The 13,269-nt window shown below is 33.7% G+C and overlaps 1 long non-coding RNA gene across 2 annotated transcripts; it reads right to left on the minus strand.

Moving 5' to 3' along the window:
* Positions 1–7,142: 7,142 nt before the first annotated feature.
* LOC128191481 (uncharacterized) lies at positions 7,143–11,675 on the minus strand. 2 transcript variants are annotated; one of them, XR_008244432.1, is made up of 3 exons: positions 11,568–11,675; positions 9,497–9,662; positions 7,143–7,265 (listed from the first exon to the last, which is right to left on the minus strand). It is a non-coding gene; the product is annotated as an uncharacterized LOC128191481 (long non-coding RNA). The 2 variants fall into 2 exon arrangements; XR_008244433.1 differs by having other exon boundaries at positions 9,497–9,658; positions 11,568–11,674.
* Between the last annotated feature and the right edge of the window lie 1,594 nt (positions 11,676–13,269).

Raw genomic sequence — 13,269 nt, forward strand, 5'->3', positions numbered from 1 at the left:
ATAAGATTATTCAGTCCTCAATAACCTAAACAGATGATGGGTCTGTTGGACTTCAGTGGAAATCTTGATCATTTTCATAATGAACAAATTATGTTTCAGAGGAGATGTAACTAAGCACAAAGGTCCACAACCCTATATAAGCTGTTGGTCAAAAGGTCATTCTAACCAAATACCTCACCTCATAATGGGGATTAATTTAAAGCTGTTTATTTTGAAATTGAGTGATAATGATCAACAAATGGTGCATCTTACTGATCTACAGAAGATGGACAAGGCCTATCAAAGCCTAGCATCACCTCAAGTCAACAAACAAATTTCATGTCCCATCTGCATTAACCATCAAAATGGTGGAAGGGAAAACTCTTTCCTATTTACTACAGGGACCCTGGATAAACAAGCCTCTCTTGACGAGGGAAATTTAGAAAAACAAATCAAGTGCAAGCTTCAAACCTTTGGTATAGATCACAGGACCTTTTATTTCAAGAGGACCAGCTAATATGAAAATTTGTTGATCTAATTAAAATGGGTTTCTCTTTCATCTCGAAATCCCATTTGGACAGTTTCTGCATATTTTCTTCTATGGCTGGCGTTTCATATGGGGTCATGAACAGAATCATTGCAAGGTTTAATTACATTCAGCAAATTTTTAGAACTCTAATTAGCAGGACTGTAATTCCACGTTTTATTTGTTTTTACTACAAGTTCTGGTATCAATATCAGACAACTGGATTCCTTTCCCTCGACAGTTTCAGATGATAACAATCATTTATGTCCAACAAGGGTTTAATCAAGATTTCAGGAAATGACATTACTCAGACATATTCAGATAAATACCCAGTAAAAAGGTAGATATAATTCATATTAAATGCAAAATGATTCAAACACAAATGATAATTTTTCAAGAAAACCTGAAGCATCTCTGATGTCATCAATGAATTTAGAAATTAATTAAGGTTCCTAATGTTGTTATTGCATGGTAAAAGCAGGCAGAAAGAAATGAATATTGAAAATACATTTTCAGAACTTAAAAAAAAAAAAAAAAACATTATTTTATTATCAACACCTAGCTGTCAGTCTTTTTCTGATTATCTTCTGATGACCATGCAATGACTAAGACTTTTTTGTGAAACAGCTGGAACCTTGAATATATATATTTCATATGAACACTTGACATTTTGTTCATGCAATACAAGTAAAAAAAATTGCGCGCAAGTTTTTTGTTCTTAAAATTGATGACCACAAACTATGCCCACCTTCTGGCAAAACTCAATTTAAAAGACAACTTATCAAACAAACTTCAAATGCAGTGTGTGTCGACAGATCTGAGGATTGTTTGAAAAAGGAGGCATCAAACGCATCTCCCCTTGATTATAGCGTTCTATCATTTATGGATCATATTTCTGCACATTCATCAAAACTGTAGGCTTACATCACTTCAAATCGGTTTAAATCCTTTGATGGAATTTGCCGATTAACCTTTCGCAGGCTTTTGCATAAGGACGTGGAAAAACTAACAAGAAATCCTGTTGATAAGACGGCGTTTTTAAATCCCCCTAGTCTTAATTTTTCAAAATATAATGAAGAAAAAAGTAGTCAAAAATCGATGAAATCCCATCCCTACGCTACTTTAGTAGACACAGATACACCGATTTTGTTTGCTCTGTTCAAGATTGATTAAAAAACTTGACGATATCGTCCTTGCTAAATCCGGTGCCCTGGTGTCGAATATCTGTGTTGTCCGATTTCCTATCATAACATATTGTTTTAAGGATGCCTGTAATTATTTGACAAGTGCTTTAGATGTCGGAACGAGTGTAATTCCTCGCACCTGACTACATGATGTGACGCTGACAAAGATCAAAACCATTTTGTCGTTACTGATATGAGTCAAGGTGTCATATAAATACAAGGTATCTGTATTTATATGGAGGAGCATTCAAGTGCTTGAAAAAAAATTCTTCAGACAAATTTTGTCTTTGATGCATCCAATCTGCACCGACCCTTAGCTTTCCAAATTTCATACATCTTTGAATTTTTCTTAGTTACTTATGCAATGTCTGAAATTCAGAACAAACTAATATCATGCACAAAAATAATACATACCTTGAGATTTCATTTCAGAAGAGAATTTTTGTACTTGTTTTTAGAGGGGTGTAATACATGAAGCCTATAGCTAGAAAAATATATGATCCAAGTCAGCACACTCTTGAAAAAAAAATGGAATTCATGGCATCTATAATCTTTATATTTTTTAGCATAAAATGCAAGAAGTTAGATGTGTATCAACAAAATGTGTTTTTCCATCAAACAAACACCAGATCCAAAACTGATGATTTTTTTTTTCATCCTGCATCTAAACTGTTTCGGATCATCTCATTCTTCATTCATTACATCTGAGTGATTCTAATAAGCAATAACCCTTCTCTCTCAATTCATTTTACGACGGCTTTTCAACGTCCTTATTTTAATTTCACTGGCCAAACCTACTTATAACACTCCAGTGAACTTGTCAACAATTTTCCCCCATGGTCTCCATCTCTTTATCCGTAGGAAACATTACATTTTATCGGATTTGTTCTGCTAAAAAGCCTCATTCTCCTGTCCGTGCTATATTACAAGTAAATAACCAAAACCTGCCAATATTGGAATGATTTCTCTCAAAGCACTGGACTAGAATTCCTCCAGCCTTAATGCACTGTGATTTTCTGTACAAATATAAAAACTTTTTTTTTTCCAGGAAGATAGTTCCGGCAGTTTCAAGCATTGATCTTGCAATTAGCTAAACTATAAAAGTAAATTTATAGCATGTTATGTCTTTGGGAGATTTTTACGAATGCTAAGAACAAGGGCTAAATCATCAAATTCCATTGTGATGCAGAAGCTGGGAAGTTAACTTGATATCAAGGGGAATAACTCTTACTCTAATTTTCTTTCTCCCAAAAAAATCCTTGACATCCTATTATACTGTTGCTTTCATTCTGAATTTGGTTTTTTTTTCATTCATTACACTATTATGTAATTTTTCTGAGAAATCTCACATTTTTTAGCTAATTAGTTTGGAGAATAATTGCAATATATCTTTTGTGCTTGCAAAAAATAAAAGAATTTCAATTTCTTTGAATACAACATGAAATCAATATTTCTCTCTGGTTTTATGATTACAAAATTATGTAATTCTACATAACTTTAATTGGAAAATAATTTCATGTTCAAAAGCTTGAAGATGTACCTCGATCAAGATGGAATAATGCCATTTCAGTTATGGCAAGTTTCATAGACTTTGTTCATATAGGGCATTGCATGAATTCTGAGTAAAGGGTTTTCATTTTGAATGGTTTCTTTGATGCACACACCTGAACTTCTAGCAATTAGCCATTTTATGGGACATCAATAAAAACTCTAAAGATTCTAGGAATCAATTATAAACAAAAACTTTCAAATAATTAATTCAATGCTTTAAAACTATTTTCGGTAATTGCCAGGTATACTGAAATTATTGCCACGGGATTTTAATACGTAAGCGCAGATCAGCATATCAAAACCAAATCAGCATATAACTAAGATTTAAAGCCGTCATCCGTATGACCCTTGACTCCAGAATCTTATTTTCTAAGGCTGTTGAGGAATTGTTTGGAGTTAATTACACTGTGATAAACTCGAAAAAGCTGCAATTTTTTTTTTTTTACACATTTGCATCAAAGTAAAACATCTTTACATATATCATACGCAGAAAAAGCAGACAAAATTCACACAACAAACACGGAAGGAAATTAATCAACTTGACTCAACTTCTGCTCCAATCTAAATCTTAGAGAATCACCGTACCAGAAGTGAAGACTTGCACGTTTTTTTCATGCACACACACAAAAAAAAATTTAGGCATCAAAAATATATCAAGCGAAAGTCTGTCTGAACTTTAAGAGTGCACAGCTATGAAAGAGAAGGAAATATCTGAATTCAATCTGAGTCTGAATCCGCTGTCACAGAAGATTAAGCCATTTGTCAAACAGATAGCAACATTTTGGCAAATTTTTACAAGGAAAACATTGTAACATCAGAGGCAGCCATCACAAGAATCAACTTCTCTGTTTCGAAGCCCACCAAACCACTGAATTTAATCACATACCACTTTTCAGATACTTTGCAGCAAAAATATAAATTATACAGTACGTTCCTTTCAGATTATGGGAGTTTATACAAAAGAAATGGAATTTATCAAAGAAAACTTATCTTTTTGATAAAAAAACAACTCTTATCTGGGAATACATAAAAACTTATTCACTTTCTTTTAATTATTCTTTTGGGGTGGGGTGGGTAGTGGGTATAAATTAAAGTAAGTTTCTAATTAAAAGATATTTAGAAGCACCAAGGGAATAAATCAATAAATAATGATTGTTTATTCATGGTTCCTATGAGTATGAATACTGTAAATACCTTATGTTACGCGAGTACTTAACTCCACGAATCAACCGTTTTGCATCAAATCGCAAGAATATAAAATCACGATCACCGAATTTTTATCATAGTTCCATTCAGTTCATATGTGTCCAAAAAATAAAAGCGAGATTTAAAAATCCGCGATATGTGCTACTCGCGATTTTACGTGGCTATTAATTCCTCACGTTTGATTAGGAATCTACAGTACATGAACTATCAATAATCACAAAATGCATTATAACATGGATTAGCTTTCATAATCCCCGCCTGACAAATATCATCAAGCCTAACCTTTGAGTTACCATATTCCATCTTAGTCCAATTTTGGTAGATAACAAAAGTACCTTTCTCTTGCCCTCTGACCTTTGTACCCATAAATCTCTGCATCCAATCAGATTCCGGGCATCATTGGACAACACTGATAAGTCCCCACTATCTATGATAAAATGTCGGGCCAGTTTGGGACCATTACCATACGGAATCAATAGGACATGTTTCTTCCACACCATTGATTTCTGTAGCTAGTGCTAATACAGATAAGAATGTAATGACCAATATTTCAATTTGTCTTCTGCATCAAATTCTGTTCTTTAACAATTAAGGCTCCATTATTTTGTGCACTGCAGACCATTAGGTTTCATTATGTCTCAATAGTGTGATGCCTGTCTGTAGTTTATTGTCTTATAAATACACATTTGGGAAGTCAAGGAGAAACACTGGATTCTTTGAGGGTTTTTTAATAGATCTTTATGTCTTGATCAAAGAATTTTTTTTTTTAATTCCTATCATATTGGATTTTCTCTTGAAACAAACACTACATACATACCATTTCAAGTCTAAGGGAATTTTGTCTAAAATGTGACACATATAATTTCAAGGGAAAATTTGAAGGAAAACAAAAATCATATTTATTTTAATTTTACTTAATCACACATGCATGCATATGATAAATATTAATTTCTTAATGTAAAGGAAAAACAATTCAGCAAGTTTTCAAATGAAAGGGGGGATTGGAGGCCGGTAGAGGAAAGGAGGAGGAAAAGTATTTAAGAAGAGTCCAAGAAAGGGAGACAATTATAAACTCTGAGAGAGAGAGAGAGAGAGAGAGAGAGAGAGAGAGAGAGAGAGAGAGGGGGGGAGTGTCACAAAGAGAGATGTGAGATCCATGAGAGTTCAAGGGAGCATGCATATGAAACAAAGAATGTGTCAAAAGAGTAATTTTGACTCCTTCATTAACATTATTCTCATAATCATTGCATCAAAATGTGCAATAAATCAATTTAAAATATGCCATATTGCATGGTTGCATGGCAGAAATCAGAATTCGGTCTATTTCATGATGGTGTGCTTGGAAATATCAGGCATTTCTTCTAGTTGTAAAGTCACCCAACATAAAGCAATTAAGTAGATTAAAAGCATGCTATGTGGGTAGCAAGGCATGTAAAAATGGGGTAAAATTAGATTAACATATGTACATTATCCGCTTACTACATATAATTAGATTAGCTCATTACCTACAGCAAAAATTGCGGAGATTTTTTGTGGACTTTTGACAAAATTAGCAAGATCCAGATTGTCTTAATTTCTCAAATTTTTCCAGAGAGAATCAATGTTTATCAATTCCAGAGTCTTAAAAAAGATTGAGACTAATTTTCGTTATAAGTATACACTTAACTTTCTATTTTTTTTTTTTTTGAAAATAGTTTTCCTACATAGCTTCAGGCCAAATTCTGTCAAGTCATTAATTAGTGTTAACACTCCTAATCAACTAAAACAGTCTCGAGTCTGCTGTTAACAAGATAAAATCTGTTGGTCAAGTGGGCAACAAAAATCTCAATATACTTTACAACCTATGGATAACATTGAACAAGGAATAAAGCCTCAAGACAAACATTGACAAGAGAGGTGCCAAACATGCCCCATAACTCTTGCTCTTATCTCCTCTTTATCCGGGCTTATCTCCCTTGGTGTCTGAATGAACAGTTAATTCCCTGATTGTGCAATCGCCTGGTGTTTATTAGTCAACACCGACTGTGTGTTTATTGGCTATTAATGACCTTGTCTGTCCCTCCTCCTGGCATCCTTATCCCAAGTTTAAACAAAATCGGTGTAGGTCTGCCCACAACATCATTAATATATGGAACACTTTCGAGTCATTCATCGCTGCATGCATAAAGGTATTACGAAACTTAGAAAAGGATATTACGTAATTATTTACCTTAGACATGCAAGCAAGCTAGACAATGAAGCAAAAACACTCAGAAATCATACATGTCAGCTGGATCTTATTAATGAAAAGTACATAATTTTGATGGATTATATACTGTTACAGGTACATACATTTATATATATTAAAATTCTATTGTGGTTGGATTACATGTGCACGAGGTGGGGGAGACGGATCAAGTGACATTGGTTTAGGGAGATAGGTAGAAATTCCATGACAGAAGAAAAACAAAATATGAACATACAAATTATTAGGTACAATTATCACTGGTAAAAAAAAAAAAATCATAAAATTCCTTAATTGAAAAACAAAAATTCAATCTATGCTTAACAGCTTTTGAATAAGGTCTTTCCTTTATCTAAAATAGCATATACTGCTGTAAAAATTTAATTTTTAGTAGTGTTAACGTCTTATAAAATAAGCTACGTTCACTAAAATCAAACTTAGTCGTGTTCATAAAACAAGTCACTTGCCTTGAATATTTGTAGAAACTCTGGGAATAATTTTTTTCATTTTTGACCAATCTCTTTCTGGTGTTTTCTACAGTTTCTATGGAGAAGACGATCAAATTCTTCAAATTCCTGATATATCTCATAGCTGGCTGAAATTTATAGGTTATATATTTCATTCAAATGATGATATGCTGGTTTCAAGAAAGCTGTATCTTGTCCAGTGATTAACATAAATCAAAAAAAAATAACAATTACACAATGCAGGACTATGAAATGATAAAGAAAAACTTAAAGGGTACCTGCAGCCCAGCCGATGTGAAACATATGTTAAAGAGTTTATTTACCAAAATTTAATGCAAAAAACCGCATCAAAATCGGTGCAAAAATAACGGAGTTACGCCTCTTCAAAGTGGCTATTTTTACCTGCTTTGAGAAATTTAATCAAGAAAAAACAGAATTAGGCGATAACGAGGCTTCAGCGGAAGTGACGTCACGAGGTCAACGGGAGGGAAATTTCCTTACAAAGCTATACAAATTAAATTCGATTTTTCAGCCAAAATGATCGATATAGGTCTAATGTTTTGACGTATCTTGTTATTTTAAGTATTGTAGATCTAGAAATTTGTATCCGTTATTATTTTATTTCAATCAGATTTCTTTTTAAAGGATTTTAAAATTTGTTATTCTCGTCGCCTTTTTACCGATGAATACGATATCTTGAAACGCTTACATGGGCTGATTGATGTTCATTATTCATTTTTTGATTACATAATATCTTTCACACACGAGTGATCCAAGACAATGACACAGGTAAACTAACGAAGCCACTGCTCCAGACACACGTGTATCTGGGGTATGTATACACAATGTACACGAGTCTGGTGAACAAAGAGAGTTTCACACCTCTAGACTGGTAAATTGATTTGTGTATAATTAGCTACTCAATTGTTAAAAGATAAAACAGAAAAATAAATTAGACTGTGTAAAATCAAGCATTCGTCAGCTAAAACATGTGTATAGTCCGTCAATCAGTGATTAAAGAATCATGCATGACACTATTAAATAGTAAAACTAATGTTCGAAGTAAATGCCTTTATTGTTACTTATCTAATCACTTAAATAATGACCAAAGTTACAATTCAGCAATTGAAACCTTTTTTATGTGATCAAGTAATTATTCGGAAGTATATAATTACGGTGGTCTTTATAATTTCTTATTTTATAAAGTGCAACTTTCTTTCGAGCGCTATGGTCAGCAATTAACCGCTTTAAATACCTGTAACTCCGTATAGCTTAAATTGTAATACTGACAACGAATCATTATGAAATCTGAATAAACTGTAACATTTTGACAAAGGATGTAAATAAATGTAAAATTAAAATTTCATTATCGTATTTTTAAAAGAATATTGGTCCGATATCAATATTATTGAATAATCGGGCGACATCATTTGTAATTTTATGCCTTATACGAGGAATAGACCCTGAGTTACCTTTTACGAAATATCATTATGTATTATCAATATTATTAATCAGTTAATAATGTCACTGAGAAATCATTCGAAAGAATGGCAATATTAACAAAATATGTTTCTTATAACAATAATGCTTTGATTAGTTGTCATTTCGCTCCATATGGTGTGCATTTATATGTAAAATGTGTTACACATTTGACGAAATTCATGAAGCAAACAATTATCCGAATTCGGCATTTTTGTTCGATAAAATACAGGTTAAACTCAAACAACAGTATAATTAGTCATCCAGGGTTGATAAGGAAATAAAACAACAGAAAAAAATGTTCATATATCGATAAAACAATGCAAGAAAACGAACAGTTTTCACACGATATTCCTGTTTCTCATACCGCGGCGTTGACCCCGTGACGTCACAGTTCATCTCGCGCCAAATCGGCTTGATTCAAAACTCGTTCAGGTGTGAAATCGGGTTTTCCCCAAATATCTAGAAAACTACTTATGCGATCGCTGTAAAATTTTCAGGATGATGTTTTTACACATAGATCTCCAATATATCAAAAATTGACCGGCACTGCAGGTACCCTTTAATCAGCTGACCAAAAAAAAAATTATATGATAGCTAGTACATGACAGTTATTCATATCTTTAACAGTTAACTGAACATTATACATCTGTTGCTATATATATACTGTAAAGTCTTGTATATTATACGCACCTCTTTTCAGCCAAAATTTTATGGGGGGGGGGGGGGGGGCTGCATATTATACATGTACATAGGTACAATATATTACCCCATCTTTTCAGAGCACATTTCTGAATGCCACAGCTAGGTGTAAGACTGCCTATATCGTATGTTATGCAAGTTGTACGAGTGTACAATGTACACTAAACATCAAAAATACCTTCATTATCAATAATTCTATTTCGATGTATTAGAATATCAATCCTCTTAGATGTACATGCATGTACTACTCCTTGCATCAAACAAGTTGGCCATTAGGTAACCAGTTGACTTGTCCTGTGGTCAATGTTTATTCAGCAAATTTTAGTGTTAGAAGCATCACCTATCTCGAAAAAAAAATTGGACTAATCATTATCAATAAAATCATTACTTTTGCTGTTGTTTTGGTTTTGATCTGCAAACGTTATTACTTATCAGAGCTTTGAAAATTTTATCAATGGATGCACATTGATGACTTTACAAAAAATTCAATTGAAAATTTATTTGAATTTTGGGTGCATATTATACATGGAACATCATTTTTTTCTGCATTTTACACCCAACTTTGGGGGTGCGTATTATACAAAGCTGCATATTACACACAAACCTGTACATGCAGTACTTATTTATTCAATGTTTTACTATTTTTGTTACTTGTTATTGCAGCTAGTCTTTGGGAGAGACAACAGTGTGTTATTTCAAACTGATCATTCCAGTAAATTGTACCTTCATACAATATAGAGATGCATTCTACAAGTAAATTAATTTTATATATGACATTCATTAAATTCTCGCTGGTTTGACACAATCTGCAACATAATTTTTAATTTCAAAAATAAAAAAAAAACAACTTTCATTATCAACAAATGCAATAAACTTTCAATTTGACATGCAGATCTGCAGATAAAAAGCATGCAGTTGTCAAGAAAAGAAATGAAAACTCTGAAGGTACAATATCAAGTGAAGGCTCGGCCTTTCTCAATGAACGACACAATCTTTTCAGAGAAGATAAAAACAAACTTGAACTCGCACGACCAACAATAAGTTATTGAAATCGACATTTATCAATTTCACACTCCGATATGTAGCAATTTATAAAAGCGAAACAAGGTCTACAAACGAGAGAAACATGGCAACTGCTCGAGATTGAAGAATTTCATAGAGTTTATAATGAATGAAGAAATTTTTTTTTAAGTGGGTCAAGGTGTTTTCATGGAGTGGGGAAGGGGGGGGGGGGGGGGTTACTAATTTGTCTGCCCTGTCACATACAGGAATGATTAACCATTCTTTAAAAACTTGTGTTTTTCACTCTAAATATAAGTAGAGAACCTATACTTACAAGGGTTTCAAGGTCAAATGAATTACAGAAATTTATTTTATTGTGCAGGTACATGTATGTTCAGAGAAAAATATATACGGAAGAGGGGATATTAACTATCCAGTATGCATGCTCAACTGTCCATTTGAGACATGCACATGCATATGCATACAAAAGAACAACTTTTTTGGAGGGTTGGGGTTCTCATACATTTTTCTTGAATTTCGCTTCGATCTCCTCTTTCCAATACAAGTGTATGCATTGATCTGCTTATTATTTGCCTCACATTATAATATAGTCAATACCTCAGGTATACATGCAGGATCCAATAAAAATTTTCGAGGGGGGGTCCAAGGGATAATTGTGTCAAACCCTGATCATCCCCTCTAGGTCCATGCACGAGTACATCAGAGATGATACTAATGTACTAAAGTACATAGTATTTCAAATTAGAAATACTTATGTAACTTATTATCTTGTTTGTAAAGTCATAGTAAAATAATCTTAGCTTAATTAAATCAACAGTTGTAACTTATGATTGGTCTAGTGCACACAACTAGTAAAAAAAATGTGTGATTTGTCTTTGTTGGGCCCTTTCTTAATGATTTATCGTTTTCTTCTTCAAACTTTTATTTTTCATTCTAAGAACATCCTTTTCACTTCATATTCATGGTACCTCGGATGTTTATCAGAAAAGATAAATTCTCTTTTTTCTTTTTAGTATATTAAAAAAACTTTAAGATTAAAAATGCAAAACTGTACTGTACATATCAGATCTATGAAACATGTGAAAAGGGAATGTTCTACACTACAGATTTCCTTGCACGGGGATCGTTCGTATTTCCACAATTTTTAAATATCGTGAAATGTACACACCCCTTATAGCATATACTACTTTGTCTACCCAAATGCTGTGGGATAATTTACGATTTACCTCCATGCCAGGCTGTGGCTGAGTATGCGCCGATGATACATGTAGCTTGATGCGCAAGCGCGTGACGATTGATGCAGTACTTTTTAGCTTGCCTGGTCGAAGTTTTCCCAGGTTGCTCGATCCCCAGTCCACTACTTTTAAAAATTGTAAGTAAATTGTTGTTTTCTATTCCAATCAAGCGAAATTTCACCATATCTTATGTTTATGGTGGATTTCTAATTTCACTATGCTTTCCATGTTTCAAAGTGGTTTTATGCCTGTAGCTAACTGCTTAGTGCACGGCAGCAATATTGCACGTATGAGGATTCAGTTTTGGAAATTTAGGAAATTTTGGATTGCATCTTTATTTCGTGTCTGGAAAACAACAAAATATCATATAAAGGGTACCACGGAGATTTGTGATGATTTTGTGTACATGTCTAGAGAAAAGATTAAAGCTAACCCCAGTAAACCAAGATATCTAAATGTTTTATTAAACTTTTTATTGAACAATAAAACCCAGACCTAAATCAGAATATTTATTAAAATTAAATCTATTTGAATTCTTCCCAGAAGGCCTGGATATCGGCAGACGACAGTGAGGATTTACAGCTCCGTGCCACACCTGACATAACACTCTTGTCGTCTGATCATCAAAGAACGACCTGCTAGGTGCAACCGCGTCGAATGTCAATAAAAAGCCAAGTCACAAAGACGATTCGCTGACGAGAGTTTGGCGAGATCAAAAAGTTTATCGGGTAGCAACATTTAAGGGTAGGTAATGGACGAATAATCGACTGAACGTCTGAATGCAAATCCCCAATTAAACATTGGTATAATGGGACTACAAGCAATGCATCTGACTGGAAGCCAATTGGAGAATGATATCGTCATTTATATGTTGCCTGGTCTACCTGTCAAGCTGATTTCGCCGGCCGGACGCTATGAAATGTTCAGACGAAGGGGAATATTTTCCATTAGCAGGGGGCTAGCGAATGTGTGGTTTGGTATTCATTCCTTTCAAACTGTACCATTACGGTTGGAAGCAAGTCGGACCCCCTGTAATACGCTCCGGCGACAGAGGACCAACCGAATTATGTGGGTCAGACATACATGTAGATGGATGAGCCATAATGATTATAAACGTGAAATTAAAAGTTTTTCTTGGAGCGCTAATGATTCGGTCACTCCGTGTATTTGAGATAAGCCTTACTACATGTAAGATATGTGGAAACAACAGTGCAGAAAAACTTATATCAGAGCCTGTTTTGAAAGTGTTACGTTATAATGGTATTTACGGTGTATTTTGAAGGGGCACGGGAAAGTACAGATGAATTATTTGATGATAAGATAAGTTAGATAATTATCAATAGTCCGATGATAGACAGTGACGAAGATATTTTCTAAACACGACTGTCTTCCGAACTTCATTGTTTTACCGTAAACCCTATAATTAACTAAATCCCTTTTCAAACTCATATCATAATCATTCACAGTTGCTTTTAATCAAAACAATTTTTTATTTCTTAAAAATGGAATGATATCTATTAAACATTTTATTAAATTCGTTACAAGATGGAAAAAGCCATCTTTTGTTGGACGCTGACTTTATACCGAGGTTAACGTAACCTCATAAAAAATCGAGGGAGTGTGTGACTTGTCACATCTAGTTCATCTCTGTGTATTCCGTCTATCGATGTGACATTATAAAAGAGAACATTTG

Source organism: Crassostrea angulata, chromosome 7 (genome assembly GCF_025612915.1).
Source record: "Crassostrea angulata isolate pt1a10 chromosome 7, ASM2561291v2, whole genome shotgun sequence".
Taxonomy (NCBI): domain Eukaryota; kingdom Metazoa; phylum Mollusca; class Bivalvia; order Ostreida; family Ostreidae; genus Magallana; species Magallana angulata.